At 39.9% G+C, this 17,685-nt stretch overlaps 1 long non-coding RNA gene across 3 annotated transcripts in view; it reads left to right on the forward strand.

The window, feature by feature from the left end:
* Window positions 1-17,685, forward strand: part of LOC120374833 — a 109,439-nt gene that overhangs the window by 44,443 nt on the left and 47,311 nt on the right. For 2 of the 3 annotated variants that reach the window (XR_005586267.1, XR_005586265.1), the window contains exon 1: window positions 7,692-7,743. The exons of the other annotated variant lie outside the window; for it this stretch is intronic. This is a non-coding gene — a long non-coding RNA (uncharacterized LOC120374833). Of the gene's footprint in view, window positions 1-7,691; window positions 7,744-17,685 lie in introns of those variants that run through there. 3 annotated transcript variants of the gene reach the window in all.

The raw sequence follows: 17,685 nt of genomic DNA on the forward strand, positions 1-17,685 counted from the left end.
TTTTGTTCTTAGTATCGTCCTCCGCTGTTGAGTAGAAGGGATACTGTACTCCCCAACCCCCCTGCCTCCTGGAACATTTGGGGGAGGGGGAAGGGATACAATGATGTTTCCAGGCCATTCTGCAGTGGTTACTTTTGAGGGTACTGGTGGGATTGTCACTGAGAAACGCATGCAGCTCATTGTAGAAGTGGTATATCTGCTGTGCAGAACTAGAACAACTGTTTGCCTCCCTTGCCTTCTGGTACACCTGCCGAAGTTCTTTGACTTTCACGTGGCACAGCAGCATGTCTCAAGTGTAGCCCTTTTTCCCCATGCTCTGTATGATCATCTCGTAGATGTCTAAATTTTTCCAGCTGGTTTGGAGTTGTGACTGCACAAACTCTTCTCCCCACACAAGATCCACCACCTCCTGTGTACTCCAAGTTTGAGTGCATTTGGAGCATTCAACCACCATGATCAGCTGGGCTGGCAAGCTCTCCATGTTGATAAACAGGAAATGAGTATTCAAAAGTTCCCAAGGTTTTAACAGGGGAAGGGCTGTTTCCTGTGTACCTGGCTACTGTGCAGTGGAGTTGAAAGCTATCAGCAGCACAGTTATAGCAACGATGTGTCTATACTGCCTCTCTATGGACCTATCAACATCGAATTAAGCCCTTTGCCTCTCTTGGAGGTGGAGTAATTAAATTGACTTAAGGTGGAAGGGACCTGGTAGTATAGTCACATACATTATTAAGTTGACGTAAGGCGGCCTCCATCAACCTCAGTTTGTAGCGTAGATAAGGCTTCAGTCCCTGAATTTAGGCTCTCCCCTGACAGCTTCCTCATTCCTTCAGGGTTGCATAATTCATTCTAGTGTCTCTCTAGTTGAAAAATCAGTTCCTAAGGGCTTGTCTATGTGAGGACATCCAGGGAACTTAATCCAAAATAACAAAAGGTGTGACTGTGAAATGGATTAATTAAACCACGTTTAACTTCTGTGTGAATATCCTCATTCAGAATTAGAGGCTTGAGTTAGGTTTAACTTAATTTACTTGCTGTAATTTTGAATAACATTGTCCATACAGAGATTTAATGAGGCTTTACTAATCCACTTCAAATTCTCTTATTTTATTAATTTGGATTTATTTTCCTGGATGTCCCTGTGTAGACAAATTCTAATTCTCCTTCAACTCTCATTATGTGGGAAGTTAAGTGTTAAATTGGTGAATTATTTGTTATCACAACCCTTTTGTGACTATTATAACTCTTCAGTTTATGAAAATGTTTGCTAAGTGAAATACTTCAGAGACAGCCAGTCCTATAACTGTCTTTTTTTTTAACCTAGCTTTAATAGGAACGTGTTGAAAAATCAGTCCATTCTAGCTCTGCTCTTCCACCCTGAAGAACGATGCCAAGTATTGTTTTTCCATGTTAGTCTTATTGAACTTTCCAATGTGAATGGCTCTATATGGCATGACTCCTTTCAATATCAGAGTGTATTGAATTGTGTAATCAAGGACACAGCACCACAGAACTAATTAAAAGAACAAACATTGAACAATTGGACAGCATAATTTAGTGTGCAGGCTAGAAATGAAGCAACTATGATGCATACAGAACGTCAGAGAGCCTTCAAGGGTAAATCTTTTTAGGCCATTTCCATGGCTACAGTATTATTGGATATGCTAGAAAAGTCAACTCCTCACCCTGCCTACCTTTGGGTGGCAGTGTACCCTCAACACCAATTCTGTGTCATTTCCATTTTCAATCTCAACCCTCAGGATGCCTACAAATGCCTCCTTGACACATTCAACTGCCTGTCAAATGGAAATACAGCTGTGGGTCATTGGTTAAGTATTCCCAGTCACACTTCTGTTGTCTGTATTTCAGATGACACTGTATAATCACAATCACATCAGTAAAAGGAGGTTGACTGTCATTCATCTTTTATGATGGAAAAGCATTGGAATATCATTCACTTTGATGCAACATCCAATCACTTGTTATTGACCTGACCGGCACCACTCCATATAAAATCAAAAGTTGATTCTGTTACATCATGATCTCAATTAGCACTGGTATATATATCCCATGTTACCGTTTCTCTCACTCTTAGGATGTTGACAAGTGGAGTACATATTTTGTTTATGCAATAGTGTTCAGCCACAAATGTAAGGTGGAAAAAGGATATTCTCCTAGTTCCAAATATATCTGTCAGATATGTTCAGTAGTCAAACTATCTCCAACAATCCCGGACACATGTTTGCTCACATTCTATTTTTATGTACATGTAGTATACTATTGTGCAAAAAGGTTGTGTTATTTCTAGGTGGTAAATGATACAGTAGTAATTCGGATGCTACCAAAAATATGGTAAAATATTCTACCTACTATATCTGAATTTTACTGCAGCTGGAATGGCCAACATTTTCAGAAAATGAGTAGTGATTTGGAGTGCCTCAACTTTGGGGTGTGCAATTTGAGACATTTTAAAGGGGCCTGCTTTTCATAAGGTGAATGCTAAACCCTTTCTGAAAAATCAGGAGTTTAAGGTGTCACCCATTCACCCAAGATTAACAGGCACTTTTGAAAATGTTGTCCTTGTCTATATTTTCAAAGTAATGCATTTTTAGAGAAATTTTAATGGTCCACTTCTCTGGATGTATACACTTGCATTTTCAGATGCAATTATTCTAGCAGAGAGCGCTGAATGGTATCAGTATTTGACTGGTGATCTTTTATTATTACTGAAGTAGTTACTTGGGAGTAGGGATGGAGGAAGTTTGGGTAGAAAAAAGGGGTGAAAGTTTTCACTAACCTACTTATAGTATTCATTAATTGATTGTATTCTTGTGGTTACCTCTCAATTAAAAACCATTTGAAACAAGAGTACTCTTGTCTAAATTATTACATTATTCAAAATTTCATTTGTGATTCTGCAAAGTCATCAAATATCATTGAACTGATAATCTATATATCAGACAGTAATACTGGTTGAAATTTTTCAAAGCCATCAAGGGCAGTTAGGTTCATATTACATAATTTCCATTCAAATTAATGAATGTATATTACCTAGGTTGCACTGAAAAGCTCAACCATTGACCTATATTCTTCTTTGTTTATTAGTTGTTTCCACCACTAGTGGCCATTGTGGTAGACCAGCAAAACACTTATTTTTTCTCTTTTCATTATTTTAAAAACACTCTTTACTTTATAGAGTGGAATGTTTAAAATTCTGCTCCCAGATTTTTCTCAGAATCCTCAGTCAAGGGTTAGAGACCCAGGTAAACATTTGGAGGATACAGGACTTGGACTGTTACTGAGACTGTAGATGGACACTGGCCAAAGAAGCAACAGCAGCAGTTAGAGAAGTTAGCTTGCTTCTATCACTTCTGTCTTCCAAAAATGAATGCATCATATTCTAGTGGGATAGAGTCAACATTCCTTATGCATGTAACTCAATAGGATTTGTATTCTTAAATCCTTTAGTTCTCTCTGAATATCTACCTCTTATTCTGCAGATAGTGCCATTTATTTCAAAGGAGCTACCTGTAAATTGCTACTCAAAGTAGTAAGTTTAGGAGAATTTCTGTATCCTGGTCTCTGGCTTCTGCTCTGTCAGACTGGAAATAAGGCATACATTTTTAACAGTAATTAACCATTGGAACAATTTACCAAGGGTACTCATAGACTTTAAGGTCAGAAGGGACCATTATGATCATCTAGTCTGACCTCCTGCACAGTGCAGGCCACAGACTCTCACCCACCCACCTCTATATCAAACCTGTGTCTGAGCCATTGAAGTCCTCAGATCATGGTTTAAAGACTTCAAGGCGCAGAGACTATTCCAGCAAGTGACCCATGCTCCACGCGGCAGAGGAAGGCGAAAACCCCACAGGGCTTCTGCCAATCTGCCCTGGAGGAAATTCCTTCCCGACCCAAATATGGCAATCAGCTAAATCCTGAGCATGTGGGCAAGACTCACCAGCAAGAACCCAGGAAAGAATTCTCTGTAGTAACTCAGATCCCACCCCGTCTAACATCCCATCACAAGCCATTGGGCATATTTACCACTAGTAGTCAAAAATCAATTAATTGCTAAAATTAGGCTATTCCATCCCCTCCATAAACTTATCAAGCTTAGTCTTGAAGCCAGATATGTCTTTTGCCCCCACCGCTCCCCTTGGAAGGCTGTTCCAGAACTTCTCTTCTCTGATGGTTAGAAACCTTCATCTAATTTCAAGTCTAAACTTCCTGATAGCCCGTTTATATGCATTTGTTCTTGTGTCCACATTGGTACTGAGCTTAAATAATTCCTCTCTCTCCCTGGTATTTATTCCTCTGATATATTTATAGAGAGCAATCATATCTCCCCTCAGCCTTCTTTTGGTTAGGCTAAACAAGCCAAGCTCTTTGAGTTTCCTTTCATAAGACTGATGCATCCTAAAACTGCATTAGCTTTTTTAACGGCCATATCACATTGGCGGCTCATAGTCATCCTGTGATCAACCAATACTCCGAGGTCCTTCTCCTCCTCTGTTAGTTCCAACTGATGAGCACCCAGCTTATAATAAAAAATCTTGTAATTAATCCCCGAATGCATGACCTTGCACTTTTCACTATTAAATTTCATCCTATCACTATTACTCCAGTTTACAAGGTCATCCAGATCTTCCTGTATGATATGCCGGTCCTTCTCTGCATTAGCAATACCTCCCAGCTTTGTGTCATCCACAAATTTTATTAGCACTTTCCCATTTTTTGTGCCAAGGTCAGTAATAAAAAGATTGGTCCCAAAACCGATCCCTGAGGAACTCCACTAGTAACACTCCCTCCAGCCTGACAATTCACCTTTCAGTATGACCCGTTGTAGTCTCCCCTTTAACCAGTTCCTTTCAATTTTCATATTGATCCCTATCTTTTCCAATTTAGCTAATAATTTCCCATGTAGAACCGTATCAAATGCCTTACTGAAATCAAGGTAAATTAGATCCGCTGCATTTCCTTTGTCCAAAAAATCTGTTACCTTCTCAAAGAAGAAGATCAGGTTGGTTTGGCATGATCTACTTTTTGTAAAACCATTTTGTATTTTGTCCCAATTACCATTGACCTCAATGTCCTGGACTACTTTTTTTCTTCAATTTTTTTTCCAAGACCTTGCATACTGCAGATGTCAAACTGACAGGCTTGTAGTTGCCCAGATCACCTTTTTTCCCCTTTCTTAAAGAGAGGAACTCTGTTAGCAATTCTCCAGTCATACGGTACATCCCCTGAGTTTACAGATCCATTAAAAATTCTTGCTAATGGGCTTGCAATTTCATGTGCCAGTTCCTTTATTATTCTTAGATGAAGATTATATGGGCCCCCTGATTTTGTCTTATTAAGCTGTTCGAGTTTGGCTTCTACCTCGGATGTGGTAATATCTACCTCCATATCCTCATTCCTATTTGTCATCCTACCATTATCCCTAAGCTCCTCATTAAAGTATTTGTTTAGATATTGGGCCATGCCTAGATTATCTTTAACCTCCACTCCATCCTCAGTGTTTAGCAGTCCCTGTCAAGGTGTCACCCCCACTCTGAACTTTAGGGTACAGATGTGGCGACCTGCATGAGATAACCCCTAAGCTTATTTACCAGCTTAGATCTAGTAGCTGCCGCCACCAAATAGTTTAAACAAACATTTGTGGGAGAGTCATTTGGAAACTCTGTCTTCCCCTTAAATATTTCCCTAGTTTTTATCCCCCTTTTCCTGGCAGGATTGAGACTGATTCATCTCCTACCAATTCCTGGTGAGCCCAAATCCAGAAAACCCTTGGATCTTAAAACAAGGAAAAATCAATCTGGTTCTTAAAAGACTTTTAATTAAAGAAAAAGGGTGAAAGGAATACCTCTGTGAGATTAGCATGCATGCTACTCTCACAGACAACAGATTCAACACACAGATAGATGTCCCTCTGGGCAAAAACTTAAGGTTACACAAAAGAAACCCAATTTGATTCTCCCTCTTATGCAAAATGAAGTCACAAAAGAAAATAAACATAATCTAATACATTCCTTCTCTAAACACTTTTAAGAAATGTTGGATGGCTGATTCCTGGATCCTTCACTCCAGCCAAAACTTTTCTGAACAAAGACTGATTTCCTTCCTCCCTCTTTGAAAACATCTTGTCCCCTCATTGGTTCTTCTGGTCAGGTGTCAGCTAGGCTATGTGAACTTCTTAACCCTTTACAGATAAAAGAGAAATTAACCCTGGACTGTCTCTTTATGACAGTCCTACTTTCTTGGTTTTCTTCTTATTTATATGGCTATAGAACCTTTTACTAGTGGTTTTAATTCTCTTTGCAAGGTCCAACTCTACATGGAGTTTGGCCTTTCTAACTTTATCCCTACATGTTCTGACCTCAATAAGGTAGCTTTCTTTGCTGATCACTCCCATTTTCCATTCCTTGTAGACTTCCTGCTTTTTTTAATCACCTCTCTGAGATGCTTACTCATCCAGCTTGGTCTGCAACTCCTGCCTATAAATTTTTTCCCCTTTCTTGGGATGCAGGCTTCTGATAGTTTCTGAAACTTTGACTTGAAGTAATTCCAGGCTTCCTCCACCTTTAGTTTCCCAAGTTCTTTAGTTAGGGAAGTGGATTGGACTGATATCCTTAATTCTTTAAAGTTAGCCCTTTTGAAATAAAAAACCCTAGTCACAGATCTATTTTTGTTTATCCTTCCATTTAGTTTAAACTGAATTAGCTCATGATCATTCAAACCAAGGTTGTCCCCTACAACCATTTCTTCTATGAGGTCCTTGCTGTTCACTAAAACGAAATCTAAAATGGCATCCCCTCTTGTTGGTTCCGCAACTACTTGGTGAAGGAATCCATCAGCTATTGCATCTAGGAAAATCTGAGCCTTATTATTATTATTAGCAGCACTTGTCCTCCAGTCTATACCTGGGAAGTTAAAGTCTCCTATAATCACACAATTCCCATTAGTATTTACATCATTAAAAGGGTTTCTATCTATATCCAGATCAGATCCCAGTGGTCGATAGCACACCCCAAGCACTATCTCAGGGGAGGCTCTAGTAGCTTTCTTCCCTAATGTGATTTTTTTGCCCAGACAGACTCTGTCTTATCTATTCCATCCCTTCTTATTTCTACCTCATCACTGATATACAATGCTACTCCACCACCTTTGCCTTTATGTCTCCCCTGTTTACAGCTCTGTTTGCTGGCTCTTATGCTGCTGCAGCTGTCTATGCTGCTGCCTGACTGACTGGCTACCTTTATAGGACCGCTAGTCAGAGAAGCCCCGCCCCCTAATCAGGGCTTAGCTTCTCTCCCAGCACACTGCCCCTACCAGCCTCCACACATACAACTACAACTAGCTACAAATACCTTCTCCTCCAACAGAAGTCCCACTCAAACTCCCTTGCTTACAGCTCTGGTTGTGGTGGATTCTCCATCACTGGCAATTTTAAAAATCAAGATTGGATGTTTTTGCTAAAATATATGCTCTAGGCATTTGTGATGGGGTATTCACACCCCATGAACCTGAAAAAGGTTATTGGGGTCTGGGAGGGGTTCAATAACCTGATAGCCACACCTGAGGGAGAGTTAAGTTTGATAAACAAGCACTGATTAAGGATGGAGCCCAGCTGAACAGGAGTAGGTAGGGATCTTGTATAAAGCCAGGAAGTGAGAGGCTGTAGTGTGGAAAACTTGCAGTCGTTTCTTTGGGCTTTGAGAGGGAGAGAAGACCCAGGGGGTGAGTAGAAGCTCTGGGATCCTAGCCCTGAAGAAAGAGTTTACCCAGAAGAGTGGTGGAGCAGAAGCCTGATAGTGACAGAGTAGAAACAGACTTTTACTGCTAGTTGTAGGGTTCTTGGGCTGGAACACAGAGTAGTGGGTGGGCTTGGGTTGCCCTACCAGCCACTAGGGAAGTGATACAGACTGGAAGACCGCCTGAGACAAATTGTCCAGTGAGACATTGATACCCTAGAAGGAGAAAACTATAGTCACCTGGCCAGAAGATCAAACCACAAAGAGGGAGCACTGTAAGTTTTAGCACATGAGAGGGGTGTCAGACCAAGCAGTATATTTCCCCAGATTTTTCCACAAATAGATGCCCCTGTAGTGAATAAAGAACTCCATTACAGAATTATTTGGAGTATGTTTTATGGAGTGTGTTATACAAGAGGTCAGACTAGATGATTGCAATGGTCCTTTCTGGTCTTTGAATCCATGAATCTGACAGTTATTTATCACTACTTTGCAGTACAAGTTTCATGGATCTCAAAGCACTTTCTACAACCTGAGCCAAACTCATATGAATGTGTCTCATTATTTCTTGTTAGTTCTATTGTGTGTGTGTGTGTGTGTGTGTGTGTGTGATCATGCCTTCGTCAGAGGAGTTGTCCTGTTTTTAACTGTATATCTGGCCTTATCAAGTTGGCAGATGGCAGTTGCATTGTATACAGTGTTTGTCATTTTAATGAACAGTGCCTCTGTCACTGGATGAAGGAGCACTAGAGGTGGTAGCATATTCTTCTGATGAATTTGATTAGTGAACAAGAAATTGTAGAGCTGATAAGTATTCTACCTACTGCATATGACTACAGTCTGGATTAGTTTCTGTGACTCTTACTTACATTTGAATAGTTCCTTACTCAACAAGTGGTCCCATATAAGGGCTAGATCTTAGTTTGGCCTATATGGACAGGAATGCTCATAAAGGGAGAATAAGACCATCCCTTATGCCCCTTCACAGCCACCCCCCACAACTCCACTAGTGAAATGGATGGGAGAAGTTAAGGATAGATAGGGTACTGAATACTTATCCTTCTATATGTAAGTAGGCAAGGATGGGAAATAGATAGTGTTGCAAGCACAGGCAAGTTATTAATCTGCTACTGGTATCAGCCATTGGGAGATAGCTACCTTCTCCACTACAAGGCATGGTTCCTTGCACATGGTGCTCCTGGGGTGGTGTACAGATGCTCTGCCCCATGTAGTAGACTATAAGAAAATGCACACTATAGTCCTGTATCATTGTGGGACAACTCACGTTGTAAGTTAATACTCAGCATGAATAAAAGTGACAGTCTAGCCCTACAAATTTGTAAAAGACCACAAAGGTTAAAGAGCTATATAACTGTTACATTCATCCCTTAATAACAGGTAAAATGTAACTACATTTTTCCTCCAACAAAATGTTACTTTTAAATCATTTTATTTATGAAGGAGTGAAATGTTCTATAAGTGTTATACAATCAGAAGTTTTTGTCACACTCTAAGTTTTGTAATAAGAGAAATCATGTTGATTTCATGTTATGAAGCACCAGTCATTTAAATCTCTACATTAAAACTCCTGAATAATTGATGGCTTTCTGTTTATAAAGACAGACAGGAAAAAATACAACTTTTACATCATATAATCCATCATAACAAATGATCTGCATCAGAGAACATAACATCCTGGCAAAACCTGAAGTTTACTCAGAGGAGAAGTTATGGATAGCCTGTCAAGCCAAAGTAATCCCAGAAACTATTCACACCTTATTTATCCCTGGTGTGATTCAGGGAAACCATGAAACTTGCTAGCACTGTACCTTCATGCATTTGCTTAACCAAACTGGGGCTAGTTTTTCATCCTCCCCAAAAGAGTTATAAGCATGTCTATCATTGTGAGGGATGGGAGATTTCTACAAAATCCCCAAAACAACAAGGAATATAATAGCCTTGACTTGTTTCTCAACTTTAGCCAAAATCTTCCTCAACTTTGGAGCAAAGAGAAGAATTATCATGTGCAAAAATGATACTGTGTCCACATCACCTCCAGCAGTCAAACAGATATGTTAAAGCAATATGCGTAAAGAAAGATGGGGCTGTTTTAAGATGATGAATCTCAATTCTCAGCTTGTGGTCAGTAGCATAATCACATGATACGATTGACTTCAGTGAAGCTATGCCAGTTCACACCTGCTGTGTATATGCCATCATAGGCAGAAATAAGGGAGCAATACTATATAACGTACTATACTGTAACAGGCAGTTTCCATTTCTATAATACTAATCAGACAAAGTTATCTACTTTTTATTACAGAAGCAGGTTCTAGCATCCCTGTCTAAATGCCCAGCCAAATGTCACTTTAAGAACTTCTGTATGTGCGTACCCTGGCTGAATTGATTTATTCAGTGAATAATACTAGAAGAGCAGGATCTCCATTCATATTAAGCATACCTGAATAAGGCACTAGATTCTCCTGGGAGTACAGCCCTCTGAGAAGGATATTCTTTCCATATATGTAAAACATTGATGTGACCATCCTGGCAGTGATGACTTGAGTCACTGCCTCTGATGGAAGCACTGGAAACTGAAGAAAACCAAGAGTTTCTCTGCTCTCCTGTCCAAATAAGTGTTAAAGATGGAATTATCCACATCTCTCATCCAACTCCCTGCACCAAAAAATTCAAAGTGGTAGGAGGATTTGTCATTTAACCCACTGGGGATCTTGGGAGAAATCCCTAATCCTTAAACAGGGCTGAGGTGCCGACTGCACAAAGCAAAGGACCAGGTGTATCTTCAGTTATGCCATCTAAATCCATTGACATCAATGGGACTGCATATTTTAACTGAGACCAGAATTTGGCCCTAGATGTGTGAAAGAAATTAGCTATTAGCTGTAATGTTTGGTCAACATAGGTAGGGGTGACATCTGATTTTAAAAAAAAGTCATGCAAAGGCATCTCAGAATATTAGAACAGCTGTGTATAGTGCCCAGCACAGTCCCTTATCAGGCCTCTAAGCACAACCATAATAAAAATAAGAGTGATCTATATAGTGTATTCCTCTCCAAAGCCCTTTAGGAGCAAAGCTGGATATTAAATCAACAAAAAAACTCTTCCTTCAGTGCCCCACCTGCTTTCCCATTACAACACCTCATAATTAAATATTGATTGTGCATGCGCAAGTGGTGTTTTCCAAATTAAATATTTTGGTCATTTTGTTTAAAGTCTTTGATTGTAAGAACAGCCATGCTGAGCCAGACTAAAGGTCAGTCTAACTCAGTATCCTGTCTTCTGACAATGGCCAATGCCAGATGCTTCATGGGAAAACGAATAGAACAAGCAATCATCGAGTGATCCATCCACTGTCAACCACCTCCAGCTTCTGGCACACAGAGGTTAGGGACACCGAAAGCATGAGGTTGCATCCCTGCCCATCTTGGATAATAGACACTGATGGACCTATCTTCCATGAACTTATTTAGTTCTTTTTTTTTAGAACCCCGGTATAGTTTTAGCCTCCACAATGAGTTCCATAGGTTGACGGTGCATTGTGTGAAAAAGTATTTCCTCTTGTATGTTTTAAACCTGCTGACTATTAACTTCATTGGGTGACCACTGGTTCTTGTGTTATGTGAAAGAGTAAATAACATTTTCTACACACCTGTCATGATTTTATAGACCTTTGACATATCCCCTCTTTGTCATCTCTTTTCCAAGCTGAAAAGTCCCAGTCTTTTTAATCTCTCCTCATACAGAAGTTGTTCCATACCCTTAAACATTTTCTCTGTACGCTTTTCCAATTTTAATATATCTTTTTTTTGAGATGGGGTGATCAGAACTTCATGCAGTATTCAAGGTGTGGGTGTAGCATGGATTTATATAGTGGCATTATGATATTTTCTGTCTTATCTCTCCCTAATGGTTCCAAACATTCCGTTAGCTTTTTTGACTGCCACTGCACGTTGAACAGATGTTCTCAGAGAACTATCCACAATGCCTCCAAGATCTTTCTTGAGTGGTAAAAACTAACTTAGACCCCATCATTTTGTAAGTATAGTTTGGATTATGTTTTCCAATGTGCATTACTTTGCATTTTATCAGCATTGAATTTCATCTGCCATTTTGTTGCCTAGTCACCCAGTTGTGTGGCTTTGTAGGTTTTGTTCTAAGAAGGGGAGAACTCAGGGAAATTCACCTTCTGGAGTGGCCAAAATGACTAGCAAATCTTCTACTGGTCTGGGGATTGGAATTCCAGTGAGATGAGAACATAATGTGGGACAAAGTTGCATTGGTGTGTAAATTCAATTACACATTAGGTTCATTAGTCAAACCATTCAAACCCTAGCTTCTTTGCATTGTAACAATTCTGGGGCCACTTAGAACCCCAGGGTAATCTGTTTGTTAGACAGTAGTGGTCCCTCACGCTCTAGTCAATTAATTAAAATATTTTGTTGTAACAAACAGAATCCTATTTGAAAAATCACAATCGATTGACCTCTTAAACCAGCAATTTGCTTTAATTTGGGAGAAAATTTGTGTCTGGGTGGAGTTTTGAATATCAAGTTGCATCCTCCAGAGGGTGGTGTTGGGTTTGTTTGTTTGTTTTGTTTTTAAATGTTACCTGATCATACGTTTTGTACTGGCTTAGTTATGAAATCTAAATCCCCTCAAGTGTGTTTCACTGCATACTTGAAACTTGACCCATGGCCCTCAAAATGTTCCCCGGGAGGCTGTTTTGATCCAGCTGGCACTGATTTAATGTTGTGACATGATAGTAGGTGATGTTTCAGTGTTGAGTGTTGCTTTGAGATTTAGGGTTTGCTTGAACATGAAACTGAGGAGGTGCGAGCCTATTTTACTGAAACTTAAGAGAGGTTCACCTAGTAGCCTGCAAATCTGACCCTCAGTTTTACACAGAGAGAATTGTCAGCCACTGAAAAATCTTACTAGAAATAATGTAAAACACTTGACCACAATATAGTGAATAGCAATGATATAATTCTCTCAAACTGTTTTAATGTAAGACTAATAAATGACTACGGTATTTCTGGCATTTGATTTCAGGAGCGCTCACCAATTAATCTGTTTGTGATCTCATGTTCTCATTGAATCTTGAGTCCTCATGCACAGACCCATCTGAGTTAGAATATTATCCGTGGTCAAAGACTTTAGGGGCCTTTACTTGGCTCATGATCAGAGTACAGCTAGCTTATCAGAACTTTCAAAAGCCTAGCGATTCATTTCTAGATCTTCAGCAAAATAAATCTCAGCCTCCCTGATAAGAAAATCAATTAGGAGGCATAAGGAAACAGATATGCCCAGCGTCTATTGACTCTGTAGAGACTGAAATTGTCAAGTATGGAAATGAGCAGTCTGAGTGTGATCAGTTTCAGGCTACAAGCAAGTAAAAACTATTTTTAAGGATAGAACAAAATCTCACTGAGTACTTTAAAAACACCACAAATAACTGATGCACACCGTTTTCAGACTTAAGTTTCTTCAAAGTGACCTTCAGCTGCCTCAATCTCTGGGGTTTGCTGCAGGAAACAAAGAAGAGCTTTAAACAATGGATTTGGTTTCAGTATTATAAAACTTTTCATACAGCCAATGGGGGAGCAAATGTTGAGCTATCAAAGGAGGATGCATAGAACACCCCTGTATGCCACTGCCTGGACTGCCCCTACTGACGGCCACAGTGCAAGCAGACGGAAGCCTGCACTGGAAGGCTACTCCCTATCCTATGTAGGTGGATGGGGCCTGGGTAAAGCCAAGGCTCTGTTCCTCCACCAGTGTGCTGATCAGAGCAGCTGAGCCAGTGCAGAGGAGAAGTAAACTGGTCCAGGTACAGTACTGCCAAAGATTTCTTTTCCCTTGGCGCAAAAGGACAACATGTTGAGTCAAAATCTGGTGCTTGACTAGCACAATTACTTCTGACCCTTGCTCAGAGCGTGAGGCAAAGCTACAGTCTAGCCCTAGACAGACGAGACAAACAAAGGAAGCATTGTTGTACTTGCCGTATAGCCAGAAGACTGAGGTACAGAGATTTATTGACTTGGCCCGATTCCTACAGGAAGTCTGTGACAAAGCTGGGGAATTGAACCAAGAGCTCCTGAGCCCTCTCCTGTGCCTTAACCATAGAACTATCCCCTGTCACAATTCTAGCCCTGTGATTTATCATTTATTTCGAGAGCAGACATCTACTTGAAATTCAGCACAGACTCAGCATACAGGAGCTCTGTAAACTAAAGAGCTTTGCTGGGGGGGAATCAAGAGGGAAAGCTTTATTGAAGCTTATTGTTCTGGCTCGCAATGATGATGGTTACTGTATACCAGATATTGATTTACTTAGTGTGTCCAGTATACATTAGATATATTATATCTTATCAAACAAAGAACCGATATCATTAACACCTAGTGCAATAGTTGAGTAAATAGCTTATGTGCTGCAGAAAACAAAAAGTTGGTAATATTAAAATAACAATTCTGTCTCAAAGTGAGTCATAGCTACTACTGTTGAACATCTGACCTTCAGGATACAAAACCTTCAGAGGCCATTCAGACTCCATTTTAATCCCTGATTAGTAGATCTTGAATGAGACTGTGACTCTCTGGTTTTCTACCAACCTTTACCTGGAACAGATTACTTCCTTCCCAGGCACTGGCCACAGTAATTTTGGAAACAGAGCCTTAGTTCCACCCACATGTCTTATGCCATTTCCTGTTCTTCTACTGCTTTCTGTGCAAGAGAACTGTTATCACAGCACAGCAAGTGCTACTATTTAGAGCCATCAAAGGCACTTTTTGGTTCGGTCCCAGCAAAGCCGCCTGAAATACAGACACATTAAAGCTCTTTTTGAATCTTACAGCCAAGCTAATATATGTGTGTTCTGTATACATACATACATACTCTTGCAAACTCTCCTGCATGGTTCTTGAAGTCAGAGAATCATTCTTGCAATTCCTTTCTCTGTTCAGTAATTTAGCACGCACACATTTGTGGCATCATCACACGGAGCCCCATCAGTGTCACGTAGTGATTTCAAGGTGGGAAAATGTACCAAGTTACACTGGGAAACTTGCCCTTCAAAGCTGAAAGGAGCCCATTTGAACAAAAGAAGAATGGGGGAAAAAATCTGTCTGTTTGGCTTATGGAAGAATTTTAAAAGAAATACTAAACCTTCTGAGTATTTCCTAACTTAATGTCAGTTTATTTGTAAATCCCAACTCTAAGAATTGGACATGGGCATCACTTCTTCCCCATAAACTATCATTCCAGCTGTTGGAGGATACTGTAGTTAATCAACTGTTAATGTGGTGTCAATCTGTTTTCCCCTCTAAGACATCCAAGTGGATCATGAAACACTTTAAATCTGTAAGTGGCAATGGGTGATTAATATATTCCCCAAACTACTGTAATCACTATGTTTTATGGCTGTGATTATAATAATTAATTTATCAGCCATACCTCTAATAATTGTATTGTGTGATCATGTGAATCGTATCACAGCAAATCCATCTGTGCTTGATGGGAAACAAAAAGAAACAACAAAATAAAACCTGCCACAGGAGAAACCTGTACTTATTGCTCAAGTCAAAGACCCTAGGAAAGAAATTTCAAGGACACCAACTAAATTAAGAGTACACAGCTTTGTTTTGCCAGAACAACCACATTTAACTGATGGCCCACTTTGGCCAGCTTTCTCTCTGCCATTTGCTTTTTTGATTTCAAAATTTTCCTTGTATTGTGCTTTAGTATAATTACTCATTTCTGCAAACAAGACAGAATCCAGTGATCAATAATCCAAGCAACAATAATCCGCAGACTTATTAAAACAACTGGCTCATGATAAATAACCCGTGCTGTCACAGGACTAGATCAGGTGGACTTTAGCAGAGCCCAGTTTCAAAAAACAATTCCCATAGCTCAGAAGAAAAACTTTTATACAAGGTTTAAAAGGAGGATGTGCTGAAAAAATAAGTAGAAATAAAGAGGGGAAATTAAACTGGTTCCATTTTTGCATGAAAACACAGAACTAGACTGAGCAGCCTCTGCTTGCCTACTCTCACCTCTGGCCAGATGGGTGATGAAGTACCTATCTCCCTTGGGAGGCTGCATGAGAACTGTCTGTTCTTTTTGCTCTAAAGGATGAAGGTACTTTTTGCTTCCATTGTTGAGTAGGACATTGGAAAGGGGGTGGGGAAGAGGCAGAGCTATGTTCTTGCCCGCCCCTCTGCAGTGTCAGGGATGTAGGTTGTGTTCTTGACCATCCTCCAAGTTGAGATTAAGGGCCAAGGCAGGGAAATGTGCATCTTGGACATGAATGTATGGCTTTGCAGACGGTGTCAATGGGAAGGCTCTGGCTTTCTCAACCATGGGGTGATGTTCCAGGAAGAAGCTCTGTGGGGAAAAGATGACCACCTGACCAAGAAGGGGAAGAACATCTTCATGCACTGATTCACCAACCTAATGAGAAGGCCTTTGAACTAGGTTCAAAGGGGTCAGATGACAAAATCCCACAGGTAGGCATAAAAAAGTGATCTTAACAGAGAGCTAGATGTTGGACGGATCATGAAAATTTATAATAGGGGTCATAGGAGCAACAAAAATAAAATCAGTGAGGGGCATCTAGTCAACATTATAGACATCTATACACAAATGCAAGCGGTATGAGGAATAAGCAGGAAGACCTGGACATGTTAGTACAAGAGCTAAATTGTGACAGTCAGCATCACAGAGACTAGGTGGTATAAATCTCATGACTGGAAGATTGGTAGAGAGAGGTATAGCTTCACAAAGCATAGGCAAGGGGAAAGGGTGGAGGTGCTGCATTGTATATCAAGAATATATGTACTTGTTCTGAGATCCAGAAGAAGATGAGAGGCAGACAAGTTAAAACTCTCGCTGGTAAAGAGAAAAGGAGAGAAAAATAGGGGTGACATCATGGTAGAGATCTACTGTAGACCACCACATCAGGAAGAGGAGGTGGATGAGGCATTTCTAGAAAAAAAATAACAGAAATATCCAAACACAAGACCTGGATTTAATGGTATTAGCCTCCCAGACATCCTTTGGAAAGGTAATACAGCAAAACACAAAATGTCCAATAAGTTTTAGAATGTATTGGAAACAACTTTTTGATTCAGAAAATTGAGGAAATAACCAGGGTGACAGCAATTTTAGACTTCATTTTGACAATAGAGAGGAATTGGTAGTGACTCTGAAGGACTGAATGGCAATTTGGGTGAAAGTGATCAGGAAATGATAAATTTCAGGACCTTATGGAAAGGAAGAAGTGAGATCAACAAAATAATGACAACAGACTTCAAAAAAGCAGGCTTTAACAAATTCAGAGAACTGGAACTGGGACAAAAAGCTAAGAGAGAAAGTAGTTCAGGAGAGCTGTCAGTTTCTCAAGGAGGCAATATTAAATGCACAACTGCCAACTATTTTGATGCAAAGAAATAGGAAGAGGACAATTGGGCTCCATCAGGAGCTCTTTAATGACCTGAAAATCAAAAAGAAATCCTACAAAAGTTGGAAACATGGACTAATTGCTGAGAAGGAGCACAGAAGGATAGCCTAAGCATGTAGGGACAAAATCTGAAAGGCTAATGCATAAAAGGTAATAAGAGTTTGTTTTGTTTTTTGTTTTTTAAATACACCAGAAGCTAGACAAAGATGAAGGAAAGTGTAAGTTCTCCTCTTAGTGAGGAAAGAGAGCTAATAACAGATGACATCAAGAAGCTTGGGGTATTTAATGCCTATTTTGCTTCAATCTTCACTAAGAAGGTTAACAGTGACCAGATACTCAACACAATTATTATTAATAAGGGGGACGGAATGCAAGCCAAAATAGGGAAATAAGGAATTAGCTGAAGCAATCTTTGAACAATTAGCAGTTATCAAGAATTTATGGAG

The sequence above is a fragment of the Mauremys reevesii genome, linkage group 11 (genome assembly GCF_016161935.1).
Source record: "Mauremys reevesii isolate NIE-2019 linkage group 11, ASM1616193v1, whole genome shotgun sequence".
Classification (NCBI taxonomy): Eukaryota; Metazoa; Chordata; order Testudines; family Geoemydidae; genus Mauremys; species Mauremys reevesii.